The sequence below is a fragment of the Chlorocebus sabaeus genome, chromosome 9 (assembly GCF_047675955.1).
Source record: "Chlorocebus sabaeus isolate Y175 chromosome 9, mChlSab1.0.hap1, whole genome shotgun sequence".
Classification (NCBI taxonomy): domain Eukaryota; kingdom Metazoa; phylum Chordata; class Mammalia; order Primates; family Cercopithecidae; genus Chlorocebus; species Chlorocebus sabaeus.
The window spans coordinates 92,473,826-92,497,924 of NC_132912.1; the positions used below are offsets into that span (position 1 = coordinate 92,473,826).

Here is a 24,099-nt window from a genome sequence, read left to right on the forward strand (position 1 = left end):
TACGCACAAGTTTTTGGGAAGGTATGTTTTAATCACTCTTGGGTATATATTGACTTTTAAAGTATAAAAATGCAAAAGGACATGAGGAAATTTGGGGGGTCATTGATATATTCTATATTATGATTGTGGTAGTAGTTATGTATCTGTATACATTTGTCAAAACTCATTGAGCTGTACACTTACATTAATACATTAATTGTATCTCAGTAAAACTGACCCCGAAAATAAATGATGGAATGGTAGGGAGACAGATTTAAAGGCATGTTAATATGTATAATGTTTCAGCACTAGTATTTAATCCTTTTCCATATACCAATTATTTTCACATATATTATTACCTCCTAGAAACAACCAACCACCCAAACACTATGATCATTCCAATAACCCAGTGAGATAAGTAGAAGGTATTATTATGTCCATTTTGGATATAAGGAAAATAAATGTGGTATGAGTGGTTTGCCCAATATCATAGAGCTGCCAAGTAGCAGAGGCAGAATTTCTCCCACCTTGCACCTCTATAGCTTTCAAATGCTTAATCAAATTTGCTTACTAAGGTTAAGGGACAAAGGAGCTACTTCTGTATAGATTTTATATTTGGATAGCAGAATAAAGAAGTTTCCCCCACATGCTGGGTCTTCCATGACCTAGAATAAAAATGAAAAAAAAGTGGTAACTTAAATCTCCAAACTAGAACAGGACCTCTAAAATGCAATAAAAATGTAAAATACCCCACTTTTGATTGTAATGCTCTTTTAAGTTGCTCTAATACTTGAGCTTTGATATTACTTAATAGAATGTCTTACTGTCTTCACCAGTTTCTGCTGGTCTTAAGCTGAATGTGTGCACAGACCCTTTGCCTGTCCTCAGTGTACCCTGCTCTGTAAGGAAGGAGAGCTGACTCCGGCAGGCTGTGTTTCTCAGGGTCCAGTGCCAGCTGTCTTCCAGTTGGCGTTAGCCAGTGAGAGTCACTGGTGAGAGAACAGCAAAGTTTTTCTCTCCTTCCCTCACTGCTTTGGACAGTGTCGCCAACAGCTGCTGCCCCTCTTCTGGAGTCTCTAGCACCTACAGGACATGTCTGCTCTGACTCTGCTTTCCTAACTCCTGGGCTCTGATTATACCACCTTTACCCCTTGCCTTGCCAGACCAACAGCTTCCTGCTGTTGCTAATGTCTGGGTTGCTGTCATCTAATTAGCTTGTCTGCTTCTTCCTACATCACATTCCCTGTCCCCTGAATACCCAGGGTGGTTTCTGTTCTCCTGGCTGAACCTTGAATGATAGACCATTTATAATGCTGACTCAGGATGTTTATTAGTCTGTTCTCACACTACTATAAAGAAATACTTGAGACTGGGTAATTTATAAAGAAAAGAGGTTTAACTGATTCATGGTTTCGCAGGCTGTACAGGAAGCACAGTGGCATCAGCTCCGGGGAAGCCTCAGGGAACTTAGTCATGGCGGAAGGTGAAGGGAGAGGCAGCACTTCACATGGCCAGAAGAGGAAGAGAGAGAGAAGGGGAAGGTGCTACACACTTTCAAATAGCCAGATATCGTGAGAACTCACTATCACAACAGCAACACCAAGGTGATGGTGCTCAACCATTCACGACAGATCCACCTCCATGATCCAATCACCTCCCACCAGGCCCCCACCTCCAACACTGGGGATTACAATTCCATATGAGATTTGGGTGGAGCCACAGATCCAAGTATCAGGATTAAACCTAGGACCATACCTGAAAATAGTTTTAAGGCTTTAACCACTTCACTTGGCATCCCTTTCTGGTCTAATCCTTAGGCACATTTAGATATGACATCCATTATTCTAATATGAGTGGGTATATTTGTGTCAGAAATGCAACTGTTATAAAATGAAAATGTATTTTTCAAATAGGCTGACCTGCAATCATCTAATAGCTGAAATAAGACATTTGTAGGTCTGGAATCTTAAATAAGTATTTAGCTGGCCATTTTCTCTTGTATAATTTTTCATACTAAATTAGTATAGTAAGAGCAACAAACTAATATATTAGTTGCTCACAAACTGTTCAGTGTGGTCAGCTGAGGGTTTCTGCACCACGCAGTTATTTAGGGACCTTACGTGTTGACATCTAGCTAGCAGATGAGGAGCAAAAGAGAGCATAGAGGATTGTGTGGGATGTTTTTGGGAGCAGGTCTGGAAGTATCATACATCAACCTTTCGTACATCTAATTGGCCAGAACTCAATCACATGGTCCCTAATTGTAGGAGAGGCTGAGAAATGTAGTTCTAGTGCCTAGGAGGAAATGATTTTGGAGAACATATGACCAGTTTCTACCACAGCTTGCCCTTTTGGTCAATAAATTTTTATTTTGTTCTTCGTCTCATAAATAGAGTATACTCCCCCACCAAACTCCCCTGGAGATTATTCCCAGTCATTGTGTTCAGCTAAAAGCCCTGGGACTCATGTCCATCTGGTATAGATGTGGTTCTTTCTGGTTGAGCAATTTATAAACTAAAAAGAAGAGCTTTCTATCTCCTGCTCCTTTCCCATCGCCAAATATACAATAGTAAGCAGAGACAAAAGAACTGCAGCGTCTCATTTGGAAAGGGGAAAGATCAAAGACACAAAGCCGTCACTTGTCTAGAGCAGGCTGGTAGGCACTGTGAAGTTTCACTAATCAAGAAGCATGAGGAAATTTACTTGGACTGTTTCTGTTCTATGGCAGAAATTATTTTGCCCATTTTTTCTGTGATCCCTGGCTCCACTCTTTGGGAATTCTGTTCATTGCCATTATCCTCTGTGGTGATATCTGAAGTGGGTGACAGGGAGTAAGCTATCTCTGGGCTATGTAGATTTTGGAGTCAGCTTCCTTCTCATGGAAAGCTGACATCCCAAGGATGGTGGTTGTTTTATGCCTTGACTATTCTTTGTCCCAGACTTACGTTTTCTTTGGAAATAAAATTTCCTCAGAAACTTAACAGGCTTCTCATTGACTTCTTTCTAGACAGATCCTGTGCCACAAACAACATCCCAAATAGTTTCCTGACATAGCTCTTCATCTTCTTTATGTCTTTTTTCCCATGCCTCTCCCAAGAGACAGCCTACCTATTGGCAGCCACCTTGATTCTGTTAGGACCGAGTGGGAAGGCCACAACTTTAATGTGATCTTTGCCATAGGCAGTGACTAGCAGGCCTTGGTTTCTCAGAGTTTGCCCAATCTCATTTCCTTCTATTTGGGATCTAGAAGTAGTAATCTACTTTAAGACTCCAAATTTATGTAACTTTCTTATTTTCTTTCATTTCTCTTTATACACTGCCTATACTCGCCAGCCAGTAGTAGCCAATACACACTAACAGTTTGGTTCTTTCCAACTGCTTCTCTTGGAGCTGACAGATTAGTAAACATATGGCCTTTCTATTAAGTTACTGTAAGCGGGAATTTCTGCCAAATGTTTGACTGCTGCATAGCATGAATTGCCGCCTTTTCTGCCTCTGGCATTAGTTTCCTTTCTTCCCACAACTGGTATGCTAAGCCAGTGGCATCTATTTTAGGTCTTTGTTTTAGGAGCAACCTACTTCAAGGTCCCATTTGTGGTTTTAGTCATAATAGTAGTGCTAGTTGTATAAAAACAATCTCCAGATCTCAGTGGCTTAACACAATACACACATAAAGTTCAGTTCCCACTCTACTGTCCAATGTAGGAGGGTGGGGTGGAGAGAGGGAACTCTGCTCCCTTCAGTCAAGCAGAGCCTAAGCTAACAGAGGCCCCACCATCTTTAGTGTATGACTCCCAAGGTTCACCAACATGCAGCCAGCAGCTGGGAGAGGACACAGAACATGATCACATGGCATGTTTCAGGAGCCAGGCCTGTGAGTAGCATATCACTTCTGTATACTTGCTAGAGTCTATCACATGGCACTACTAACATCATGGGAGAATGGGAAATTTAATTGTATGTCCAAGAAGAAAATGAAATAGGTTTGATGAAAACATAGCATTTTCTCTGCCATAGATACTATTAATTGGCTTGCTCAATTTCCATTTCACCTTTCTAGTATTCACTTCTATACTTCCAAGGCTGGGAAGCTAAAACTTATTATTTCTTACGCTCCTTGCTGCTAGAGTTCTGGGGGCTAAGTTGGGTCTGCTAATTTGGTTCTGCCAGTTGCCCAGAGGAAATCTGGAGGGAGGAAATGAGGCAAAGGCCATCTTACCCTCTGGCTGCTTTCTACTGGTAAATGCATTATAAAAAGCAGAGATTTTTTTCTGCAGCACAACCCCCGGTGTCAATTTTTCAGCTTTCTGGGTATCAAGATTTAGTGGCAATTGCAGTGACTTTGTGATTTCCAGTATATAGCTCACAGATACAATGGAGGGTTCTTGAATTCAGTTGTCTTGGCCTCCCATGTAGGGATTCCCCATGTGGTCAATTAGGTAAGGGCTTCTGGAAGCTCCATTGAGAGCCTAGTCTTTCAGTCCTTCTAATAAAATATATATTTTTTATTTCCTACTTCTATTTATTTATTTTTATTTCTGTGTTTATAATGATGCAAGTAACATCCATAATTAACATCCATGCATCCACCTTTACTCAATAACCAAAACATGGCCAATAACTTATATGTCTTGTCTATGTGCTCTTCCTTCAGCTCATCTTTCTACCCCACCTCAAAGATAAGCACTATACTGAGTTTCCTTCCTTTTATTCTACAGTTTTATCTCATATGTATGTAATCCTAAACAAAATATTGTTTAAATTTTGTTTCTGTACTTTACAAAGATGGTATCATACTATGCCATCTTCTGGGATTTGTCTTTTTCATTCACTATTATTCAGATCCATTCTTGTGTCCATGGTGTTGCATATAGCTGAAATTCATTCATTTTCACTACAGTATAATATTCCATTACACAAACCACAATTCTTACCCCAATATACAGTTAATGAGCATTTATCCGAGTGTTGTGTTATCAACAATGCTTCTGTGAACATTATTGGAAATAGGTTCTACAATGTATGTGTAACAGTGACTTTCTGAATACAGGAGTGCAGTGCAGCTGCTGTATCCCAAGATATGTGCAAGTTCAATATTATAAACTCATGTCACCAGGTGCGGTGGCTCACGCCTGTAATCCCAGCACTTTGGGAGGCCAAGGAGGGTGGGTCAAGAGGTCAGGAGTTCAAGACCAGCCTGACTAACGTGGTGAAACCCTGTCTCTACTAAAATTACAAAAATTAGCTGGGCATGGTGGTACATGCCTGTAATCCCAGCTACTCAGGAGGCTGAGGCAGGAGAATCTCTTGAACCCAGGGGGCATAGGTTTGCAGTGAGCCGAGATTGCGCCACTGCACTCCAGCCTGGGAGACAGAGTGAGACTCTGCCTCCAAAAAAAAAAAAAGATCATGTGAAATGATTTCTAATTTTCTAAAATGAATTTTACAATCTCACTCTGCAAAAACTCCACTGCTAGGTATCTCAGTTGCTGTCCCCTACCTGCTCTGGGGTCAGCTTTCATTTGCTAACTTAGGAGTATTGCTAGAGACCTTTCCAACCTTTGAGATAAGAAATTCTTCACACAGTGTGTTGTGTCTGGAATCTAGTTGTTGTGGAGTGGCAGTGCCCACACATTGCTCCTAGTTACTCAAAATATCGAAAGCAGAACTCCCCCAACCTTAATAAGTGGAACTGTATGCAAATAATTCAATGTATTAAGTCAATGTAATAATTCAATGTATTAATATCTGCAGTGGTCTCTACTTCCTGATCCCTGACTGACACAAATGGCAAGAACTCTTAAGCTTGGTGCAGATGACATGCCTTACCTTAGTCACTTAAAAAGTGGCTGCTTTGGACAAGTACCTTAACTGCCCTGAGTCTCAGTTTCCTGATTTCTTTTTTTTTAATCTTTTCTTTTTTTTTTTTTGAGACAGAGTCTCACCCTGTCACCAGGCTAAAGTGCAGTGGTGTGATCTCGGCTTACTGCAACCTCCACCTCCCAGGTTCAAGAGATTCTCCTGCCTCAGCCTCCCAAGTAGCTGGGATTACAGGCATGCGCCACCACACCCAACTAATTTTTGTATTTTTAGTAGAGAAGAGGTTTCGCCATGTTGGTCAGGCTGGTATGGAACTCCTGGCCTCAAGTGATCCACTCACCTCGCCCTCCCAAAGTGCTGGGACTACAGGCATGGGGCATTGCACCCAGCCAGTTTCCTGATTTGTAAGTTGAAGAAAAACACAAGTACCCTCCCTTCCTGTGAGGTGTATATGGAAATAAACAAATCATTGTACAGGATAGAATCTCTGTGAACAATGAAAATATATACTGCGTGCCTTCTGTCTACAACACAGTATGTTAAGTATTTAATGATGTTATTTCGTTTAATGCTCACAATAGTCTTACGAGGTAAGTTCTACTGTTATCCTCATTTTACAAATGAGAAAATTAAGAGCTTAAAATGGTTAAGGTACTTGTATAAGGTCACATGGCTAGTAAGTGGCAGAGCCAAAACTGAAACTCAAGGCAGTCTCACGCACAGATTTGCTGTATTATTTAGTTCCCAGCCAATTTCACATCTGCAACCTCATGGGACACCCTGTGGTTGAGAAAATCGATTTTTATTGTCATTTTAAACCACTAAGTTTTTTATTTTTATTTATTTATAAATTATTATTTTTTTAGAGACAGGGTCTCACTCTCTCACCCAGGCTGGAATGCAGTGGTGTGTTCATAGCTCACTGCAGCCCCCTATCTCCTGGGCTCAAGTGATCCTCCCCCCCAGTCCCACAAGTACCTGGGACCACAAGTGTGTCCCACCACACCTGGCTAATATTTTATTTTTTTGTAGAGACAGGGTCTTGCTATGTTGCCAGGCTGGTGAAACCACTAAGTTTCTAGGTAATTTGTTGCACAGCAAGAGGTATTAATAAAGTGCATAAGTAATTTATACCACTTAAACATTGTGCTGGTAAAAAAAAATTTCCTTGGCCTGAATTCAGGTTGCCAGTTTATAGTATCTATAGAGAGAATGCCACCCAAAATATGCCACTGTGGTATAGGGATTCATTCTGAGCTGCAGGCAGTTGAGAAAAAGCAGACAAGGAAAACTCTCTGCCCTCACCTTCTCTACCAAATAGGGCAGGATATACTTAATCACCAAACTCTAGACTCTTACCAGCCCAGAATGGCACCAGAGAAATCTATATTACAAACCTTGCTACAACAACATTTCTCTTCTATTAGTTTTTCCATATATTCACCTTCGTACAATTTGTTCCCCTAGGAACTGCAAGCCCCTTTCCTTTGTCTTGTCACTTCTCTATAGGTTTATTGTTCTTCTGTGAAGATGCTAGATAAGCACCAAGTTCTAACCACCCCTCTGAGTTACTCATCACTGATGAGTGTTAATAAATAAATGTGTAAATAAATTTCTGTTTTTCTCTTGTTAATCTGTCTTTTGTCAGTCTAATTTGCAGGGCCCCAGCCAATGAACCTAAAATTGTAGAGGGAAAAACTGGTTTTTTTTCTTACCTAAACTTACTTTGAGTTGATTTTTTTTTTTTTTTTGAGACGGAGTCTTGCTCTGTCACCCAGGCTGGCGTGCAGTGGCACGATCTCGGCTCACTGCAAGCTCCGCCTCCAAGAAGAAAACTGATCAATAAACTGAATTATTTTTCCAGATTCAGTTAGACTTGTGTTCACATATGTTTCTACCACTTACTGGTTATGGGACCTTGGAAAATTTACTTAATAATTTCCTCACTTGTAAAAGGGGAATAACAATAAAAGTACTCAGGAAAATTTGTGAGATACTTTGAAAAGAGAACAAAAAAAGATTAGTGGATGTCCTATCTAGCTTATACTTCTGGATTTTCTCCGCATTTTATTGTCTCTCAGGTACTTTATGACTCTATAAATTGCAAAAAACAGAGTAATACAAATAATTCTTATTCAAAGGAATGCAAATTGTGGGGGCCTGACCCTGTAATCCCAGCCACTCAGGAGGCTTAGGTGGGTGGATTCCTTAAATCCAGGTGTTAGAGACCAGCCTGGGCAACAGGGTGAGAGACCTTATCTCTAAAACAAAACAAAATTTAAAAACCCACAAAGAACCAGTGGTATGCCATTGATGATTGTCCTGTGGCTATCAGTTTTGTACCTATAAATTCATTTTAGCATTCCTGATGGGTTACTTTGTCTGCTCTTTAGATCCTCATTTTAATATCTTACTGATTTAGTCATTGACATAAAATCATAGACACATGCTTATTTTATATTTGTGTGTGAATCATGATTCCTCTTATAAAACTTATCCTTCAACATATTTCAGAGTGTTATTACGATTAAATTAATCAATGCATGTAAAGCAATTAATACAGTGCCTGGTACATAGTGTTCAATACTGTTAGCTAACTTGTAAGAAAGGAAGAAGGTAATGAAGAATTGATAATGTTAGGTCCCAAGTTAGGTAAGACAAAGGTCCATTAGTCTACCTATCCTACTCATTCCTGTTTTCCCAAAACAGATATTCAGAGATAACAGTTTTGTAAATCAACAAAACAGCAATCACAATTCTAACAACACAGCTATTACACAAGAGCAAGATCTCAGAAAAATCAGCTAACCTCTTGGATCCCAATGAGAATAATGATGTTCACTTCAGTAGTTGCTGTGGAGGCTTGCTGAAGTAAGGTATGTGAAATGGGAGTCTGCGAATGAGCTGGAAACAGATTTAGGAAGCAAACATCTGAGTGTCTGTTCAAATTCTATGCCTTCTGGCAGGTAGCTGAAATGCCTTAGTGGGCCAGGTATAAGAAACAGGCAGCTCTAGCCATCTGTTTTTATTTTAGGTAAACATCAAATACTTGATAGAGATACAATATTTTTCTATTACAAGAAAAACAATAGAACAAACATGATGATAGATGGAAACAAATATTCTAGCTTAGAGTCAGAGAAGGAGCGTAGAATGGGATGGTGTACTGGGAGGGAGCAGCTCTGGTTAATTGTTGCCACCTAAGAATTCAGCTCCAGAGTTTTAAAAGAGCAGCAAGAAACTTTAATTATTAGTGATATTTATATGAGCTCAAGCAAGTTAGTAAACATACATGGAAACCAATCCACATTTATCATCCCTTTGTTTGTGACCTCTCTGTTAGGCCATTTTCTTGTGTGTGTTCTCTGGGTGGCAACTACTTGTTGCTGACACTCATCACGAGTTGCTTATCACTGAAGCCTTTTTTTACTGGCATGAATAGAAGATGAATGCCAGAGAACTGCCTGGTCATTTTGTTAATCAGGCTGGAGTTGTTAGTATTTAATAAAGAAAACATGTAAGAAATATTTGTAGTTCTGAGTCAAAGACATTGGATACTTTGTTTTGTCCATCACAGGTTGCTTTGCCATCACAATCTGTAGATGTGGGGAGAAAGGGTTCTAAATATGTTCATCCTTTTAGGAAACTTTGAAATATAGTAAAAAAATAAATAACTTTGAAGTAATATAAACATGGATTTGAACCCCAGCTCTGCGGCTGACCAGGGATAATCAATGTCCCTGATCCTCAGTTTCCTCACTTATAAAAAGAAAATTAACAGCTGCTCAGGGAATCAGCCTGCTTTTATCTTCCTACTCTGCTGTCTTCAATGTGGAACTTTCAGCTCTTTGATAAGAAGGTGGCTGTTGCATCTACAAGCATTGCTTCTGAGTTCTAGGCAGGAAGAAGGGAGAAGAGTGAAGGTTAAATGACATAGGTCAGGTGAGCATGCTTTCCTTATCAAAATTCAGTAGCTTTCTTAAAGTCACACCTAGTGAACTTCCGCTTATCAGCCATACTAGCCATCATTCGTTGCAAGGGAACTTGGGAAATTAGGATTTTTTTTTTAGCTGGCTACATTTCCATTCACCTGGATGGCAGAGTTTGGCTACTGGGTAGAAAACAAAACAAAGAAAAACAACCAGCAGTATCTGTCACAGGGCTCAATAATCCAAAATATTATTTATATGGTGACTTTCATCTCAGCTAGTCTCTCTTCCTTGTCATATTATTCAAAATGCTGGGCATATAATGTGTGTGTTTGTGCGCACATGCATGCACATTCAATCTAGTTTCTTGCCCATTTAGCTGGTGCATCAGAAGTATATTCTTCCTAGGTAATCTTCATAAAAAGTTAAAAATTAAAAAAAAAGAGAAAGGGTATTTTTTATGTAAGTATGCTAAGAAAGTAACTTTGGGTTTTCTTTATGCTGAAGATTGCTACAATAACAACAATCATTTTCATGTCATAAGAACTAAAATTTACTGATAATTTACTATTTGCCAGACATTGTACAAAATATTTTATATTCACTATGTTCATCATGAACTCCATAATGTAGACTCATAATCCCTACCCTACTAATAGGGAACTGATGCTCAGAGAAGATAATGTACTTAAGATTACATAGCAACTGTACAGTGGAGCCAATATTTGAATTTGGACCTGTCTGATAGCAAAACTCCTGCTCCTGGTCACCATATTATACCATCAGCTTGCAGGATGTCTAACACCTACTTCTGAGGACTCTTTCCACACTTTATTCTAAATTTCAAATCTTGGTCTCACCATGTGACCAATACCACAATAATAGTTGTTGTAGATAAGAATCATCAATCATTTCTAAAACTAGTGGGGAAAGTATGATGAGAAACAGAATATATGCATATTTTCAAAGTATTTCCACACATGATACTAGAGATACTACAAAGAGAATAAGAGTAACTTTATAGTGGAGAAGTCAGGCACACATCACCATAACCAAGTAATCAAACTTAACATCACTAGTAATGAGACATACCAACATCATGTGATTCTGGAAATGATGCACTGAGAAGAGCCGGCATCACTTAACGTAGTATCCTTATTGAAAATGTGTAACTTGAATTTAATCTTGAGGACACCACACACCCACCTTAAGCGGCATTCTACAAAACAACTAGTTAGTTCTCTCTTCAAGGGTCAGTGTCATGAAAGGCAAAGAAAAAATGAGGAATGTCTTAGATTGAAAGAGACTAAGAAAATGTGACCACTAAGTACAATATATAATCCTGGATTGGATCTAGGACCATAAAAAGAACACTAGTGTGACAATTAGTAAAATTTGAGTAATGCCTGTATATTAGTTAATAGTATGATATCAAAGTTAATTTCCTGGCTTTTATAATTGTATTATTATTATGTAGGGTGAAAAATATATGAGAACTGTTATATGCTTTCTTTGCTGATGGGTTTTTTTGCATCTTTTTTGTAAGTCTGAAGTTATTTCAAAATAAAAAGTTAAAAAAACTTACCTCCTAGTTGACTTGTTTACTTATTAAAATTATGTCTGAACTAAAAGTATATGGACTCTAAGTATATCTCCAGCAGCTTTCTCATCTGCTCTGCATTTTGTGTTCTGTCTCTCTCTAATAGGGTGCCATCTTCAGTGGTGGCAGATCTGACAGAGAGCTATTTATACCCTAGATAGCTTTTGTATGTTCATTATGAAAATTTTCTGGCAAATGAAAGAAAAATGTTTTGCTCTAACAAAGTTAATATATTATGACAGTTTGCCATCATGTGAAAGTAGTGTCTTGGGAAGAAGCTTTAAAAAAATTTACATAAAAGAACTGTATGGGCTAGCAGTGGCCCTGCATTCTATCCCTTCCAAAGCCACCACCAAGGTACAACCTCTACTCTTCTAGATTAGATCTAGTCACATACTATCTCCTGGCAAGAAGAGCTAATCCCTTTCCTTATCCCTCCTTCAGCAACAGAATGGAAACCTTTTCTCAGGATTTAAAAATACCTGAGGAGTGACATCCCCAGGTTGGTTGTTGAAAGACAACGTTGACCAGCCAATATGTAAAGAGGAAATGTAGCAGGAGCTATTGTTAGACCTCAGAGGTGTAAAACAGATGATTCTAAAACTTTCCCCCAAGTGTCCTGAACAGTAGGGGAGAATTGTATCAGGTAGGATGCTTTCGGCTGCAAGTAACAGAAAACTCAGCTCAAACTAGCTTAAACAATGAAGTTTACTAACAGACTATCCTGAGCTCAGAAGGGTTCCAGGCCCAATGCTATAAGGGCTCCATTCCATTTCTTTGATATTCTCTTGGGTGTATCAGGTTTGTTTCCAGATTAAGGCCCTAACTGTTAAGCAAGGGCTTTCAGCAGCAAATAGGCACACATGTTTCTTTGTTCATATACTACAGAAAAAAAACAAAACCTTTTACCCAACCATACTACAGAAACCTTTCCCTTCAGTCTGACTGGGCCAACTTAAGTCACATGCCCTCTCCTCTACCAATAACACTCCCCAGGGGAAAGTCATATATGAAATAAATGAAGTCTGAGTTTCAAAACCATTCACTGGTAAAGTGGTGGGATTACCACGAGTGGTTAAGAGTAAGCAAGATACATTGCTAAAGCTGGCGATGAGGTTAAATTCCTTTGAGTCATGGGCCTTGTGAAGGAAAAGTGGACACCTAAAGAAAACCAGGGCTTTGTCAGGGGAAGGAATGGGAGCAATGGAAGCTGAGGAAGTGAATTCCTGCCCTTGTCAATCTAGAGTGTTGGTCCAACAGAACCTTCTACCAGCAGAATATTTCTGTGATCTCTTTTTAAAAAAGGGTTATACTACTGTGGAAAACAGTATGTCAGTTCCTCAAAAAATTAAAAATAGAACCACCATATGATTGAATAATTCCATCTCTGAATATACATCCAGAAGAATTAAAAGCAGAATTTCCATTTCCATATCATGTTCATAACAGCATTATTCATGACAGTGAAGAGGTGAAAGCAGCCCAACTCTACATCAACAGGTGAATAGACAGCAAAATGTGGAAGACACTCACAATGGAATATTATAAAATGGAAGGAAATCTTGTCATGTGCTACAACATGGATGAGGACATTAAGCTAAGTGAATTAAGCCAGAATTAAGCTAAGTGAATTAAGAAGACCAACATTGTGAGTCCATTTATATGAAGTACACTCACAGAAACAGAAAGCAGAATGGTTATTACCAGAGGCCGGCCAGGGAAGTGGCTGATAGGTGGAGAAGTGGAAGTGGAGAGTTATTGTTTCATGGGTATGGTTCAGTTTGCAAGATAAAAAAGTTCTGGAGATCTGTTCTACAACGATGTGTATATGTTTAACACTACTGAACTGTACACTTAAAATTGGTTAATATGGTAAATTTTATGTTGTGTCTTCTTAATCAGAATGAAATTTTATAATATGGAAAAAAGTTATAAAAGCCCCTTTATAAATCAATTCTTAAACACAAAACATGTTTCCAATAAAAAAGAAAATGATACAGAAAAGGAATAAAACTCATTTCAAATAATGCAAAAAGAGAAAATATAAGGAAAACAACGCCAAAGTACTGAACAAGAAAGAGTTTCTTGTTTTATTATTTAAAATACAATCAAAGGATAGACATACTTAAAATAGAGCAGGAATACAGATACACAGTTCTAGAAATCCTTCAGTGAAAGCAAGGCAAGGTTTTGTTTGTTTTCTTATGTAATCATACAGACACTGCTTTCTTTTGTACACCTACAAAAGACGTAAAATTAAGTATCACAAAAGACCCTACACAGTTCTATTCATACAGGTTGCATCTATAATTCACAAATATATACACAAAATAGTTTTCAACCACATTTAATTTTTAAAATTATTTTCCTGGTTTATCATAAAAATTCATACACATTTCTAATTATATGTCATAATATATCAGAATTGGGTCTATTTTAGATGAATCTCTGCTTCCAATTTTGTGAACAATTTTTGAGTCTAAGAAGATATTTATCCTTTGGTATCCAGAAACTCCTGAGACTTAGCCATATACACCAAGGCTAAATTGAGAGGCAAAGCACAGGAATGAATTTTCTGGAAGACAATTCTTTCTGTGTACAATAATAGGGAATTAGTTAAGTAAATAATGCAGCCACATGAACAATTATTAGCCATTAAAAAGGATTATGAAGAGTCTATTTATTAAATGGGGGAAATACTTATAATAATAAGTAATAAAGGAAGAAACAGAATACTACATAAATACTGTTTGAACATGACTATAAAAGAAACAGGCCAGGTGCCATGGCTCATGCCTGTAATCTCGTACTTTGGGAAGGCAAGGTGGGTGGATCACCTAAGGTCAGGAGTTCCAGACCAGCCTGACCCACATGGTGAAACCCTGTCTCTACTGAAAATACAAAAATTAGCCAGGCATGGTGGTGTGCGCCTGTAATTTCAGCTACTGGGGAGGCTGAGGCATGAGAATCACTTGAACCTGGGAGGCAGAGGTTGCAGTGAGCCGAGATCATGCCTCTGCATTCCAGCCTGGGCAACAGAGGGAGACTCCGTCTTAAAAAAGAAAAAAAAAAAAAAAAAAAAAGAAGAAGAAAAGGAAACAGACAATATTAACAATGGTCAATATTTGAAAATATATATAAAAAGGGCCAGCGTGGTGGCTGACACCTGTAATCCCAGCACTTTTGGAGGCTGAGGAAGGTGGATCATGAGGTCAGGAGATCGAGATCATCCTGGCTAACACGGTAAAACCCTGTCTCTACTAAAAATACAAAAAATTAGTAATACTAGCTACTTTGGAGGCTGAGGCAGGAGAATCGCTTGAACCCAGGAGATGGAGGTTGCAGTGAGCTGAGATTGCACCACTGCACTCCAGCCTGGGCGACAGAGTGAGACTCCGTCTCAAAAAAATAAATAAATAAATAAAAAGAAAAACTATATAGCAAAAGACTCCAAAAGAAATAGATTTAATAGATCAAAATATTAACAGTGATAGACTTTGGGTGGTATATCTTTGGAGTTATTCTTTCTACCTTTGCTTTTGCTTTTGTCATACCCCATAACACATCTAAAAGGTTTACTGAGAGAAAAAAATGGACTAGGGTCAACAAAATACTGTTGGTCCAAAGGTCTCACTTACGAAAACCTCAACTTTACTACTTCTCTTTTGGCTGTTCAGAGGATCCACACCACCTCTTCCATCCTGCATTTTTTATTTTTAACGTGTTTTTATTAGCTAAGGTCAATATAAAAATACTACTGTAAACAAAAATAAAGACAGATTTAAAATTAAGTGGCTCTGTTTTCTCAGAGCCTTTTGCTATTTAAAATTTTGTTTCTGAGTATAACAAATCCATACTATACTGCAAAAGTTAATGTAGAACAAAATGAGCCTCTTGGTTGTTTGAAACAGTATTAAAATAAGTCTTCTACCTGAAAATATGAAAATTATTGTTCAAAGGGGTATACAGTAGACACTTAAACAACATGAGTTTGAATTGTTTGGGTCCACTTATACATGGATTTTATTCCATCTCTGCTGCCCCTGAGACAGCAAGACCAACCTCTCCTCCTCCTCCTCTTCTCCTCTTCAGCCTACTTAATGTAAAGATGATGAAGACCTTTATGATCCAGTTCCACTTAATAAACAGTAAATATATTTTCTCTTCCTTGTGATTTTCTTAATATTTTATTTTCTCTAGCTTACTTTATTGTAAGAATACAGTATATATTTTGTACGTTTGTATATATACAACCTTACAAAATATGTGTTAATCGACTGTTTATGTTATTAGTAAGGCAGTCAACAGCAGGCTATTAGTAGTTAAATTTTGGAGAAGTCAAAAGTTATGTGTGGATTTTCGACTATGCAGGGGGTTGGCGCCCCTAACCTCTGTGCAAGTATTAATATTACAGTTTGAGAAGGTGCCTAAACTTCTTCCATTTAAATGGTCTTTAATAGTGCTGTCATTCTGTTTCTGGCAAGCACATCTTTACATAACCATAAACTATGTGGAAATTCCAAGATCAGAATAATTTAGATTCTGTCCTTGGGAAACACTGCATTTATCTAGTGTAAGATGATTGAATGTCCTGCTGTAGATGAGACAGCTCTGGGTTTGAATTGCAAACCCTAAGACTCAAGTGTGTGTATCTTGCCCAACTGTGGTCTCAATCAGAGTGGTCACAGGGCAGCTCTCAGCTAGAATCTGCAGCTGCTGCTTTTCCCTGTCCAGGAGCACCTGCCCAGCAACAACTGGAGCTCAACCTTCACATGAGTTTTCTATTTAGGTGGTATGCATAACTGAAAGAGTAATTTTGAATTTTAGTTCTGCCTCTTACTACTGTGGGGCATTGGATTAATTTGTGTGGCAGGAAAGTGTATTGAGATAATTAAATCTTCATATTCTCCATATCCTACGCTCACTATCTTTTTTCTAAGTAGAAGACCCTTGGCATTTTCTTTCCCCAAGGTTTTTTGCACAAGGAAAGCAGAAGTTATCATGGAGCAGCTTTTATTATGTAATCGTTCAAACTCTTCTAGATTCTGCTACGTGTTTCCAGAAGAGAAGAAACAGACACGTTGAGAGCAACAAGAAAGGATGAGACAAATACTCCCTATCACTAAAAAGGGGGTTTGTGAGGATGAGAGGATTCCTGTGATCTTGAATACCCTTGGTATAGTGGCCAGAGGAGAAAGCTCAGACAGGAGAGCTATGTGTTGAGGTACAGCTTGAGATACTGTGTTCTAAAGACTGGGACCCTAACCTCTCAAATATTTTTGGCATTGTAGATCACACAGAAGCCATGGAGCAGAACAGTCTAGAGTAAGCTTTTCTGGGCAACCCGCAGATACTCATGCAGACGGAAGACAGATGACAGGACAGGTACTCTCCATGCTTTGGCATGTTGGGCAAGATCCTAGAATCCCAAGTCATGTCTTGTGACGGAAGCCCTCAAATGGCTGAGATGTCATTTCCTGCCATTCCAATGTAATCATGCTAGTAGTTGATTTTAATTAAAACTTAAGAAAATATCTGTACATTTCTTACACATTTGAATTTCAACACATTCCTGCTATGCTTGTTTGAGCCTCTGTTTTTTCATCTTATCCTGTAGATCAAAACACTTGCCTCATTGTGAGGATTAAGTGAGGTAGCATGTAAGTTCCTGGGATGGTGCTTAGGCATATTTAGTAGAAGCTCAGCTGTTTATTCTTTTTTTTCTTTTTTTGAGAGACAGAGTCTTGCTCCGTCAGCCAGGCTACAGTGCAGTGGCATGATCTCGGCTCATTGCAACCTCTGCCTCCTGGGTTTAAGCGTTTCTGGTGCCCCAACCTCCAGAGTAGCTGGGATTACAGCTGCCCACCACCTCGCCCGGACAATTTTTGTATTTTTAGTAGAGACGGGGTCTCACTATGTTGGCTAGGTTGGTCTTGAACTCTCGACCTCAAGTGATCCGCTCGCCTCGGCCTCCCAAAGTGTTGGGATTACAGGCGTGAGCCACCGTGCCAAGGCTTTTCTATCATTCTCTCTGCAAGATGGGACTGGGAGGACAAACGGCAAAAGCTGGTATCAGGGCTTATAGCTGGCCTTGGGCTAGGGAAGGATGAGGGGCAACATTTTCATAGTAATAAATATCATTTTCATGATAGCTTCCACTTCTTAAGAACCTATCAGTGGTTTTTAAACTGCCCTGCAGAGTTCTAGGATTCCATGGAGGGTCTCAGGAGCTGCAGTGAACAGAGGGTGGACCAGCAGTTCACGTTCAGGGCTGCCTCCTCTGCTTCAAGCAGATCAGTTTTGCTTTTACCTAATATATTGATCCTCTACATAACATTTTGTTTGAAAAGTAGTATATCTGTTAAAAATGTTTGAACACGTCTATAGAAGTATTGGATTAAATTGATAATATAAACAAATACATGTTTGTCCAGGTTTCTTCCTTTCCAAGCTTAGGAAAAGTAGACATGGGGAACAAGAGGCAGTCCCGAATCAATATTCAGTGTGATTTTTGTAATGTTACAACAGTAGGAACAATTAGGCAGTTCCTCCCTTCATTCTTCCACTTGTGCTATGCAGCAAGCAGCAAAAGCAATATCCAGTGAATGAGAACACTTGGGTATTGCAAGCCGGGAGTACTCAGCAGGCATATATACCACCAAAAGAAAGTGGGAGTTCCCATGCCCAGAAGATGAGCTGATGACCCCCTTAGCTTGGTGGTATGTCCTACCTCTCCTCTGTAACCACAGGAAGCAGAACACAATACACAGATAAGCACTCACAGACAGACAGGCAGATTAGCAGGTAACTAAAAATGTAAACCTAAGGACACAACCAAGAATCACCACACATTTGAGGAAAACTGCAGAGGCCTTCCAGAAGGAGAGAATGGTGGGAATGGATAAGAGAGGGAATATACAAAGAATAACAGAATAAAATCTCTTTTTTTCACTTTTTTTTGAGACGGAGTCTTACTTGTCACCCAAGCTGGAGTGCAGTGGCACGATCTCGGCTCACTGCAACCTCCGCCTTTTGGGTTCAAGTCATTCTCCTGCCCCGCTCCCCAGTAGCTGGGATTACAGGCGCGCACCACTATGCCCAACTAATTTTTGTATTTTTAGTAGAGACGGGGTTTCACCATGTTGGCCAGGCTGGTCTCAAGCTCCTGACCTCATGATCCGCCTGCCTCGGCCTCCCAAAGTGCTGGGATTACAGGCGGGAGCCACCACACTTGGCCGTAAAATATCTTATTATCAATCGAAGAAATAAAACTGCCAGTGAAAGGGCCCATGAGCTATTTAAAATAAATATAAAAACAAACTGAAAGACTCCACATCGTACCTTGACAGTTCATGGTAAAGTTTCAGAAAACTAAAGAGGAAGATCTTAATACTTCTGAAAAGAAAACAAAGCAAAACAAAACTGGATTACCTAACAAAGGAATGGAGGCTTTTAAGATAATCTAACAATATTCTCCAAGTATAAAATGAGACAATTTTTAGATATGCCATCACTTAAAGAAAACAACTAAATAGGCTCATAGGATCCTAACAACCTTAGGAGTGTAACAGAGAGAAAACAGAAGTATTATTTAAACCCAACTGACCATAGTAACATCTGAATTCCAAAGATGGTGGTTGTGACAAAATTCACATCAATGAGGAAATCAATCTTTATTCTGATCCTCTCTTCTCAGGGCCTGGGAAATGGAGAAAGGAAAGTCTAAAATTACGAAGCCTCTGCTGGTTCCCCTGGGCTGCTGAAGGAAAGACCTGGACTACATTACCCCGTGTTTCAACATATTAATGAGTTTTTGAAGGTTAGCCTTCAGTTAGTAGTGGAGAGACAAGTCATTCTGCATAATAAATTGAGATGGATGACCTTAGGGAAGGCTGGAGGATGACAGGTGTGGAGTGAGATGGGCTTGCATATCACGGCGGGAGCCTGAACCTGTAGAAAACAGTGGCTTGGAAGGAGGCATTCCCTTCAGATGGGGTGGCTGACGGGCTCTTTATTTTCAAAACATCATTTAACTTTTTACTGTGAACAAACTTTAAGTTCATGAAGAAGATGCAAAAATGGTATAGTGGGTTTCCATACACCCTGCAGATAGCTTCCTTAAATGTTTAACATGTTACATAATCACAGTACTATTATTAGAACCAGGAAATCCATATTGGTATAATATTACTTATTATACTGTAAGCCCTTATTTGAATTTTGTCAATTTTTCCTTCAGTGTCCTTTTTCTGTTCCAGAATCCTACACAGAATCCCACATTGCATTTAGTTGTTATTTATTCTCAGTCTCCTGTAGACTGTAAGTCTCTTAGTCTTTCCTGCACTTTCACGACCTTGATACTTCTGAAGAGTACTGATCAATTATTTTGTTGAATGTCCCTCAGATTGTATTTTCTTTTCTTTTCTTTTCTTTATTTTTTAGAGACAGGGTCTTGCTCTGTCACCCAGGATGAGTGCAGTGGTGTGATTATAGCTCATTGTAATCTCGAACTGCTGGGTTCAAGTGATCCTCCCACTTCAGCCTCCTGAGTAGCTGGGACTACAGGAATGTGCCATCACGCCCTGCTAATTATTTTTATTTTTAGTACAGATGAGGTCTTGCCACATTACCCAGGTTGGTCTCAAATTCCTGACCTCAAGCGATCCTCCTGCCTCAGCCTCCCAAAGTACTGGGATTACAGGCATGCAACTGTGCCCGACAAGTTTTCTTCTGAGTGGACTGAGGTGATACATTTTTTACAAGAATGCCACAGAAATGATACTGCGTCCTCACGTAATAGGATGTGTGTATCACATAATGCGATTCATGATTGTTGTACTACTAGTGATGTTGACCTACCACTTGATTAAGGGGGTTTTTGCTGAGTTTCTCCACTGTAATGTTATTATTTTTCTCTGGATAGTTAATACATGTCTGGAGAAAATGCTTTGAGACTATGCAGTCTGTTTCAACTCAAACTTTCACTCACAGATTTTAGCATCCATCTATATATCCTTTCTGCTACAATTATCATTGTGATGTCTGCCTAGTGGTCATTTTCTATTTCTCTCTATTCTTCTACCATTATTAGTTGGATTTTTTTCTGTGGTGGCCAGGTCTGGGCAAACCTGCCCCCCAAGTCCGAGGAAGCTGAGAGGCCAAAGAAAGATGCTGACAAATCCATTTTCTTCTTAGAAACATTTAATAAAACATCCAGTTTCTTAGAAACATTAAATGAACAGAAGCCATGTCTCTGTCTCAGATGGGCACAAGATGAGATGGTAGGTCCCCATGCCATTACCCCCAAGACCCAGGTCTTATATACCAAGACCCAGGTCTTATATACCATAAAGGAGGGGTAGTTCAGAAAGAATGTGTAGGATAATTGAAGTATGATAACATCAAGGTTGTTGCCTAAGGTCAGGATTTAAGGTAAGTGCCTCCTCTTGCAGAAAAAACAACAGATAAACTAGAAATCTTAGAGGCCTTCCCAGAGCAGGCGTTAATCAGAAGCCAACGTGGCAGAGCATCATCCAAGATGGAGTTGCTTTAGCCACCAGAGAATTCTACTTAAAGGAAGAGTTGTCCCTTCTCCCTCACTTCTTTATTTAATCAATTACTTCAATATATGGTCACAGGAATATTTATTTTACCATGTGGGTTATAATCCACTATGGTCAATATGGTTATTATTTAGCTTGTTGTTCAAATTGTTCCAGCTTTGGTCTTTTGGAGATTCTTTAGGTTGATGCCTATGTACCTTTGACAAATCTTACTTTATTTTAAAGCATTTCCTTACTTTCTGGCACCACGAGATATTACAGGCTCATTTTGTAATTTCCCTGATCTGCCTGGGACCAACAACTTCTTGAAGGAACCCTGGTTCCTTCTATTTAAGAATGGTATTTAAAAATCAAATCTGGGTACTAGGCATGCTCACTATTACTGGAGTATCATTGCTTTTAGGTCCTATGACTGGGCATATCTGCATGTATACTAACCCGTTAGTATACACTGACCTGTGTACATACCCCTGTGTGTATACACTTCTATATTTCTGTATAAGTACTAAAAATGATGAGTTGACAGGTACAGTAGCTCATGCCTATAATCCCAGAATTTTGGGAGGCTGAAGTGGGAGGATCTCTCAAGGCCAAGAGTTTGAGAACAGCGTGGGTACATAGCAAGGCCCTGTCTCTAGAAAAAAATACAAAAAATTCACCTGGCATGGTGGCATGCACCTGTAGTCCCAGCTAATTGGGAGGCTGAGGTGGGAGGCTCGCTTGAGCCCAGTAATTTGAGACTGCAGTGAGCTATCATCATGCCACTGCACTCCAGCCTGGGTGACAGAGTGAGACTCTGTCTCTAAAATAATAAAAATCATGATTTCATACGAATACATTAGATTCCTATTCAATATCAGAGTGTTCATTTCATCTGAAGGACTTTTAAAGACAGGTGTGTCCAAAGTTAAATGTCTGGTTTATGTGAAAGTACCCTTTCCATCACTACAGCCTTTTAATTGTGACCAATATACACACAAATGGCTTGTGTGTATGTCAACGAAAAGGGATCCCTGTCCATGGCTAGAGCAATATAATGCAGAATAAGAATATGAGATTGTGAGATGACTTATAAATTACACTAGCTGAGCAAAGCAAAAGGTCTGAACCAAAGGTAAATAGGAAAACATAAGGCCCCCATAAGGGACAGACAGCATATGCTCTGCCATTTCTACTTTCTGTACCAATGGCAGATATCAACAAATGACCACCACACACTGACCGACTAAGCAAAAATATGGCTCCAAATTTTCAGACATGCATTTCAGACAGTCACTACTAAGCAACTGGAATTCACACTGTAGATGACTCCTATCCCTAGGTTAAACAAATGAACAGCTCATGTAAACCGTATTAGCTGCGAGAGGAGGGAGAACATTATCCCTCATTAGATTTTTGCACAAATTACAGAAAAAGCCTGACACAACGTGGTCAATGATGTTCAAAAATTCAATGACATGAGGCCAGTTCCTAGGGTTTGGCTCATGATACAAGGTTTCATATCACCTGGTTCGGTTCTTCATTTTAGTTTAGATATCAGTGGGACAGACTGTTAACCATGTGCGTAGCTGAGATTTCCAGGTCAGCATAGTGACTCCAGGCATCTTCTAATTGAATGGGACTTGTTTCTATGACCGATCCTAAGAGAATGGAATGGATAACATTGTGGACACAGGACCCACCCTCCATATTCCTACTTACTAAGATGGAGTTGCTGCTATTTATCTCCCCTCTGAGATTCTCTCTACCTTCCATGTCAAGCCTCTCCTGTGCAAATTTAGCTCATCCCAATTGAAGAAATATGTTGAGTAGAGAATGGGAGCCAATCGCCAGTCAGGTTGTATATGAGTTTACATGATGGTGACGGTTTCTTATACCTGGTAAGAGTAACTAGCAGAAAGCTATGGCATGAGCTAATGGGAAATAAGAGGGACAACTATGATGGAAAAATGATGAGGACAATAGAGAAGGTAGGTACTCTGGCAGAGGGACTGCAGAATAATGCTTACCTTTGGGCCTGTGAGTAGAAAGTCCCAGAAGAAAAGAGGGTAAGTTGAATGCAGTGTAGAAAATCTGGCTTTGTCAAATCAAATAGAATTCATACGGAAAAATGCTCACAATACAGTGTTCACTAAAAGTAATGTGGCCAAAAAACCCTGTGAATATAGTTTGGTCCCTAAGTGTATGAGTGTGTGTTTTCTTTAAATGTGTTACATGCCTACTACAGTAAGATGGCAAGGACAGGGTGGAGAACAGGAATGAATGGACATGGTTTCTGCCCCCATAAGGCTTACAGTTTAATACAACAGATAGCTTTGTAAGTAAACAAATGTTAAGAGTGATTATATCATTGGCTATCACATTAGGGATGAGTTTATTTTCTTCTTTATAAATTATATTTTCCAAGTTTTCTACAAGAATGATGTATGCCTTTTATAGTGAGAGAAAAGCAACACATCTTATATTTTAAATGAACAAACATTACAAAAAATAAAACAAAACAAAGAAGACCAGGCTACAGGTATCAATTCACATTCATCAGGCTTATAATAACAGCTTTCTTTACAAAACAGAACACCAATTTTATGTATTCAGCTATGTCAAGGTCTTACAATAGTAGCTGAAATTATACAAACAGGGTTAAAAAATCAATCTTTGCTCACAAGGGAGATTAAATTATTGTTTGTGTGGTGTTTGTGGCACAGGGAGGTGAGAGGATAGTTAGCATCAGATAAAAATATTATATTTCTTTGATTAATAAGGGCTAACTAGATGTGTTTATATTTTATCAACATGCAATTTAACTTGATGTAGCGTAACATTTTCTATCCTCTGACTTGCAAAATGTTTCCATTCTTGGATGAAGATTTAGGAGATACTCTAATACACTTTATCAGCATCACACTGCCAAAGCATCTCTTAGAGTAATAAAACTTGAAGAATGTTTATTATTACCTATGCTATGTCAACTTCCTAACTTCAATGCCAGAAAAAGCTTGTCTTACATTTTAAAAGTAGAGTAATGGAATATTAATAATAGCAACTACACTTAATGAGTATTTACTTTGTGCCAGACATTTTACATTGATCACTTCACTAGATCATTCACAACAAAAAAGAATCATAGATCCATAATCTCTTATCTAAAACTCTGGGGACTGGATGTGTTTTGGAAATGAGAGGTTTTTGGAATTCAGGAAGAAATTGG

The 24,099-nt window shown here is 39.0% G+C and overlaps 1 protein-coding gene across 8 annotated transcripts in view; it reads right to left on the reverse strand.

Moving 5' to 3' along the window:
• PANK1 (pantothenate kinase 1) overlaps window positions 1-24,099 on the reverse strand; it is a 119,115-nt gene that overhangs the window by 85,461 nt on the left and 9,555 nt on the right. The window lies entirely within an intron of this gene.